The sequence below is a fragment of the Triticum aestivum genome, chromosome 4B (genome assembly GCF_018294505.1).
Source record: "Triticum aestivum cultivar Chinese Spring chromosome 4B, IWGSC CS RefSeq v2.1, whole genome shotgun sequence".
NCBI lineage: Eukaryota > Viridiplantae > Streptophyta > Magnoliopsida > Poales > Poaceae > Triticum > Triticum aestivum.
The window spans coordinates 413,868,441-413,875,046 of NC_057804.1; positions in this window are offsets into that span (position 1 = coordinate 413,868,441).

A 6,606-nucleotide genomic window follows, 5' to 3' on the forward strand; every position below is an offset into this window, starting at 1 on the left:
AGCAGCGGAAAGTAAAGCATGCAACTTGCAAGAACGTAAAGGGAAGGGTTTGGAGAGTGCAAACGCAATAGGAGACACGGATGTTTTTGTCGTGGTTCCGATAGGTGGTGCCATCGTACATCCACGTTGATGGAGACTTCAACCCACGAAGGGTAACGGCTGCGCGAGTCCACGGAGGACTCCACCCACGAAGGGTCCACGAAGAAGCAACCTTGTCTATCCCACCATGGCCGTCGCCCACGAAGGACTTGCCTCAATAGCGATAGATCTTCACGAAGTAGGCGATCTCCTTGCCTGTACAAACTCCTTGGTTCAACTCCACAATCTTGTCGGAGGCTCCCAAGTGACACCTAGCCAATCTAGGAGACACCACTCTCCAAGAAGTAACAAATGGTGTGTTGATGATGAACTCCTTGCTCTTGTGCTTCAAATGATAGTCTCCCCAACACTCAACTCTCTCTCACAGGATTTGGATTTGGTGGAAAGGAGATTTGAGTGGAAAGCAACTTGGGGAAGGCTAGAGATCAAGATTCATATGGTAGAAATGGAATATCTTGGCCTCAACACAAGTGTAGGTGGTTCTCTCTTAGAAAATGTAAGTCGGAAGTGTAGGTTCTTTCTGATGGCTCTCTCCACAAATGAAGAGGAGGTGGAGGGGTATATATAGCCTCCACACAAAATCTAACCGTTACACACAACTTGCCAATCTTGGTGGGACCGTATTGAGAAAATCGCTCGGACCGATTCAGCAAATCTAGTGACCGTTAGGATTTTCGGTGGGACCGACATGCAACTTGGTAGGACCGAGATGGTTAGGGTAGGGCATAATGTCATCTCGGTGAGACCGATTACACAAACTCGGTGAGACCGATTTTGGTAATAAGCTAACCAAAGAGTTGGCCAGGTAAACTCAGTGGGACCGATTCGCTCATTTCGGTGAGACCGAAATGTTACGAAAGGGAAACAGAGAGTTTACATTGCAATCTCGGTGGGACCGATCGCTCATCTTGGTGGGACCGAAACATTAGGGAAGGGAAACAGAGAGATTACAATCCCATCTCGGTGAGACCGAGATCCCTATCGGTGAGACCGATTTGCCTAGGGTTTGTGGCAGTGGCTATGACATCTGAACTCGGTGGCGCCGGATAGGAAGAATCGGTGGGGCCGAGTTTGACTTTTGGTTTAGGTCATATGTGGATGTGAGAAAGTAGTTGAGGGCTTTGGAGCGTATCACTAAGCATTTTGAGCAAGAACCTCATTAAGCAACACCTCATCCCTCCTTGATAGTATTGGCTTTTCCTATAGACTCAATGTGATCTTGGATCACTAAAATAGAAAATGTAGAGACTTGAACTTTGAGCTTGAGCCAATCCTTTTGTCCTTAGCATTTTGAGGGGTCCACTTTTCTCATCCATGCCATGCTAATCATTGAGCTTTCCTGAAATATTTATCTTGAAATAGCATTAGCTCAGTGAGCTATATGTTTTTAGGAATTACCAAAACCACCTAGGGATAGTTGCACTTTCACATACCTCAGCCGCCGTTGGTTCGTCCGGATCGCCAAGACAAGACCAAGGGGTGAGGGGCTACGTGACCAGTGAGGCCCCTGGGTCGTGATGCTCAGGGGTCCCCCTTGACATATAAACGGCCTCGTGAAGGAAGTGCGAGCAGCGTCTATTGGGGATATAACTACTAGGTATGACCCGCCTAGGAGGGGGCGGGTCATGCTACGGGCGACCCAAGATGAAGAAGCCCAAGATGTGAATATGGCGGTTCATAAAGCAAGCTTATTGAAGGCCCAAGACCCGGAGGCGACTTAGGGCCCAAACGGATGAGCCGCCATATGTTTAGCTTGTTATGTAAGGCAAGTATTGTTAGAAACTGAGCTGGTCACATTGTGTGAGCCGGCCGGGACTCTGTAAGCCTCCAGGCCTCAACCTGTGTATATAAAGGTGAGACCCGATGGCGGGTTAACTCAAGAAAAAACAGATCGAGAACTAGCTCAAGCATATTCGCTCTCTGGTAATCGAAACCCAAGCAATACAACCTAAAGCAGGAGTAGGCTTTTACCTCGTTGAGAAGGGCCAAACCTGGGTAAAAACTCTCTGTGTCCTTTGTCCTGTTTTAACCCCTTCAAGCTAACCCAGCGGCGATGGCTCCACACCTAAGTCCTATTTCTAGGGCATTTGTCGTGTTAAGTCCACGACAGTTGGTGCGCACCATGGGGCCAGCGCATGGTGGTTTCGAGTTCTTGAAGGGCAACTTCGCAGGGATCAAGGGATACGCTGTGGGCCGGATGACTAAGAGTCGTCGCGGCAAGCTCTACACCGACGACGCACATTGGGGCCCCAAGGTCGGCTCGGTCGAATACGGGCACCGGGTCCCCTTCAACGGGATTCATGTCTTCATTGGCAAGGAAGGTGAGTCAGAAGTTGAGCCGGACACCTGCACTGACATCGTCAAGACAGCTCAACGCGCACGACCCGCCAGGATCCAAGCCGCCCCGAAGCGTGTCTTTGTTGACTTTACTCAAGGAGTGGATCTTGAGGGAGGATCTGTGTTTGGTGGAGAGACGACTGTCTACTCAGGCGATGAGTCCTCAACCGGCGAGACCAATTCCATGTATCAAGCGCAGGATGACAGGCTTGGGGCTGTTCCGATGGCGATAGTATTCCGGACCCCTATGAGCCGCCAAATCGGGTTGCGATCTTCATGGCTGGTATACAGCCGGTGCAGAATTCTTCAACTGCAGCAGCAATGATCTTCGGTTCAGCGACTGCTATGGAAGCCGGGGCAGGAGGCCCTGTGCGCCCGCCGGCTCAAGTTTTATCTGAACTGTTGGAGGCTCTGGCAACATTGCTGACGGTGGAGGTAACTGAGGGAGTCCTGGATTAGGGGGTATCCGGACAGCCGGACTATATACATCGTCCGGACTATTGAAGCGTGAAGATACAAGACTCAAGACTTCGGCCCGTGTCCGGATGGGACTCTCCTTTGCGTGGAAGACAAGCTTGGCAATCCGGATATTGTGTTTCCTTCCTTGTAACCGACTCCATGTAAACCCTAGCCCTCTCCGGTGTCTATATAAACCGGAGAGGTTGGTCCTTAGAAGGCTGATCACAATTACAATCATACCTCATAGGCTAGCTCTTAGGGTTTAGCCTCTACGATCTCATGGTAGATCTACTCTTGTACTACTCATATCTTCAATATTAGTCAAGCAGGAAGTAGGATTTTACCTCCATCGAGAGGGCCCGAACCTGGGTAAACATTGTGTCCCTTGCTTCCTGTTACCATCAGCCTAAGACGCATAGATCGGGGCCCCCTACCCGAGATCCGCCGGTTTTGACACCGACATTGGTGCTTTCATTGAGAGTTTCTCTGTGTCATCGCCGCAAGGCTCGATGGCTTGTCTCATCATCAAGGACAACATTACCTCAGGGGGAGCTCTGGCTTTAGGCCAAACTCTCTGACTTGGCGGCTTTATCATGGCTGCCCCATCGGCGATTGCGCTGACGATGGCCTCTCGGGTCATCAAGCATAACCTTCGCGTCAGTTCGGAACTCGCCGAACAGATGGATCCGATGGAGCTCTCCTCCCTTAATGAGCTCTTGGATCGCATCACCGCTCTGGGAGTCGCTACAGACTATGATCGGATCGGGCTTAAACCTGACCAAAGGGACATTAGATCCCCGCCGGCCACCCATGAGATAGGGGTAGTGGAGGAACCACACACGGATTACGCCTCAACTTTGAGGATGAATTATGTCCGGATCACCGAACTCCTTGAGCCGAACACTTGCTCAAAGGAAGACATGACCCGGGTCCCGGACTTAGAACCGGGCATTGGGCCGAAGAAATTGGGCAGCACTCCGGATCTCGAACTGTCAGGCTCGGAACCTCCCATGCCCCTGGGTGTTAGATCGGATCAGAATCCGGATTCAGCTAACAACACCCACCTAGACTTAAACCGTCTCTCCTGCATCAGGCAAGAGCCCCAGGAGACTGTACATCGCTACTGGGCCAGATTCCTCCTTGCGCTTAACAAGGTCAAGGACTGCCGCGAGGAGAACGTAGTCTCACTCTTCTGCAAAAACTGCACGGACAAGGGACTCCTTAATGCTATAAGCCGCCGTGACATAGTACACTTCGCGGACTTGGCAATCATAGTACAGAAGTACTGTACGACGGAAAGCGCCTGGAAAACCCAAACAGAATTTTGGGACAGTACGGCTCTCACCAAGACCTTTGTCCGAACTAAACGGGCGAACTCTCGTAAGTCGGCCGATCCAATTCCCAAGAAACCAAAGCACACCCCAAGGCGGGGAACCGTATTGGAAGAATGGCTCGATGGGCCATGTAAACCCCATAGTGCTCCGGACACACCACCAACCCATAGCCTTAGGGCGTGTTGGATACTCCGGCAGGTTGCAAAAAGTGGCGAGGATCTTCTTGCAAGCCGTAAAGCAGAACAACATCCCGCCAACGAGCACAATGCGGTACTAACAGTCTTCGAGACTTTTGCCTCAAACAATAGGCGCAAGCGTGCTCATCGAAGCTCCGCTGAAATTTGCCATGTGGCAAAAATAAACCCCTGGAACGACACTGCTATAACTTTCAATGCCAGTGATGAACCTCGATTCCAGACCATCCGGGCACCAGCCGCTCTGGTCCTTAGACCAATCGTGGATGGCTTCCGGCTCACTAAAGTACTCATGGGCGGCGGGAGTGGATTAAAGTTGATCTATGAAGAAATGCTCGACAAGATGGAAATTGATAAAAGCCACATTAAACAAAGCGGCACAACCTTTAGGGGAACTATCCCTAGTCGGGAAGCGCAGTGTGCGGGAAAAATCACACTCGATGTGGTATTCGGCACCCTGGAGAACTACAGGTCCGAAGAAATCACATTCCAAGTGGCTCCTTTCAGCAGCGGATACCATGCCCTGCTAGGGCGGGATGCGTTTACGAGCTTTCAAGCCATACCCCATTACGGGTACATGAAGCTTAAAATGCCCGGGCCCAATGGAATCATCACTCTAGCCAGTGATCCGGACGTCGCACTTTGCACCGAAAACAAAACCGTAGCACTAGCCCTGGAAGCATTATCCGAAGCCCTAGCAGCCGAAGAATTAATGATGCTACGGGCCACCATGGACAGGGACGACGTGATACTTGACAAGCGATCCAAGTCCACCTCATTTAAACCCGCAGATGAGATATTCAAATTCCAAGTCCATCCAACGGACCCCATGAGGACAGCTTCCATCGGGACACAGTTGAGCCCCGCAATGGACGCCGCACTACGAGACTTTTTACGCGAGAATTGGGACATTTTCACCTGGCACCCATCAGACATGCCGGGCATCCCGCGTGGATTGGCCGAACACAGCCTTAACATACTAAAGGGATACAAACCTGTCAAACAAACCCTAAGGCGATTTTCAGAGCCCAAACAACAAGCAATGGGGGAAGAGCTAGCCAAGCTACTGGAGGCCGGATTCATCAGAGATATTAAACATCCGGATTGGCTGGCAAACTTGGTAATGGTACCAAAGAAGGACAAATCCTGGCGCCTATGCGTCGACTTCAAAGACCTCAACAAGGCTTGCCCCAAGGATCCCTTTCCCCTCCCTCGCATCGATCAAATAATCAATGCCACAGTTGGACACGACTCGCTGTGTTTTCTCAACGCATACTCTGGATACCATCAAATAAAGATGGCAGAGTCTGACCAAGCTGCAACAGCTTTCATAACGCCATATGGCCCATTTTGCTTCAACACTATGCCTTTCGGGCTTAAGAATGCCGGTGCAACCTATCAACGCATGATTCAAACATGCCTGGAAAAACAAATCGGCAAAACAGTGGAGGCATATGTGGACGACGTGGTCATAAAAACAAGACACGTCGAAACCCTAATAGATGACTTGAGGCTTACATTCGATAACCTCCGGACATACGACATCAAGTTGAATCCGGAAAAATGCATTTTCGGCGTCCCCTCGGGGAAGCTGCTGGGCTTCATTGTTTCCAATAGAGGAATTGAAGCAAATCCAGCAAAAATCCGAGCTCTATCGCAGTTGGATATACCAACAGACCTCAAGGACATCCAGAAACTAGTGGATGCGTGGCCGCTTTGAGCCGCTTTATCTCCAGGTTAGGAGAAAAGGCATTACCTCTTTACCGCCTCCTTCGGCGCACCGAACACTTCGTGTGGAAGGACGCAGCCGCGGCCGGACTAGGTGAAATAAAGACCTTACTGGCCAGTAATCCAGTCCTAACAGCGCCAATATCGGCGAGCCCATGCTACTGTACATAGCTGCAACACATCAAGTTGTAAGCGCAGTGCTTGTCGTCGAACGAGAGGTTGACGGATACAAATTCCCGCTCCAAAAGCCAGTTTACTACGTATCCACAGTCCTCACCCCCATGCAAATCCCGATACCCACACTATCAAAAAATAGCATACGCGGTCTTGATGGCATCCCGGAAGCTGCGACACTACTTTCAAGAGTGTTCGATTACGATGGCCTCCGAAGTACCACTCAATGACATAATAAATAACCGCGACGCTACGGGCCGGATTGCTAAATGGGCTATCGA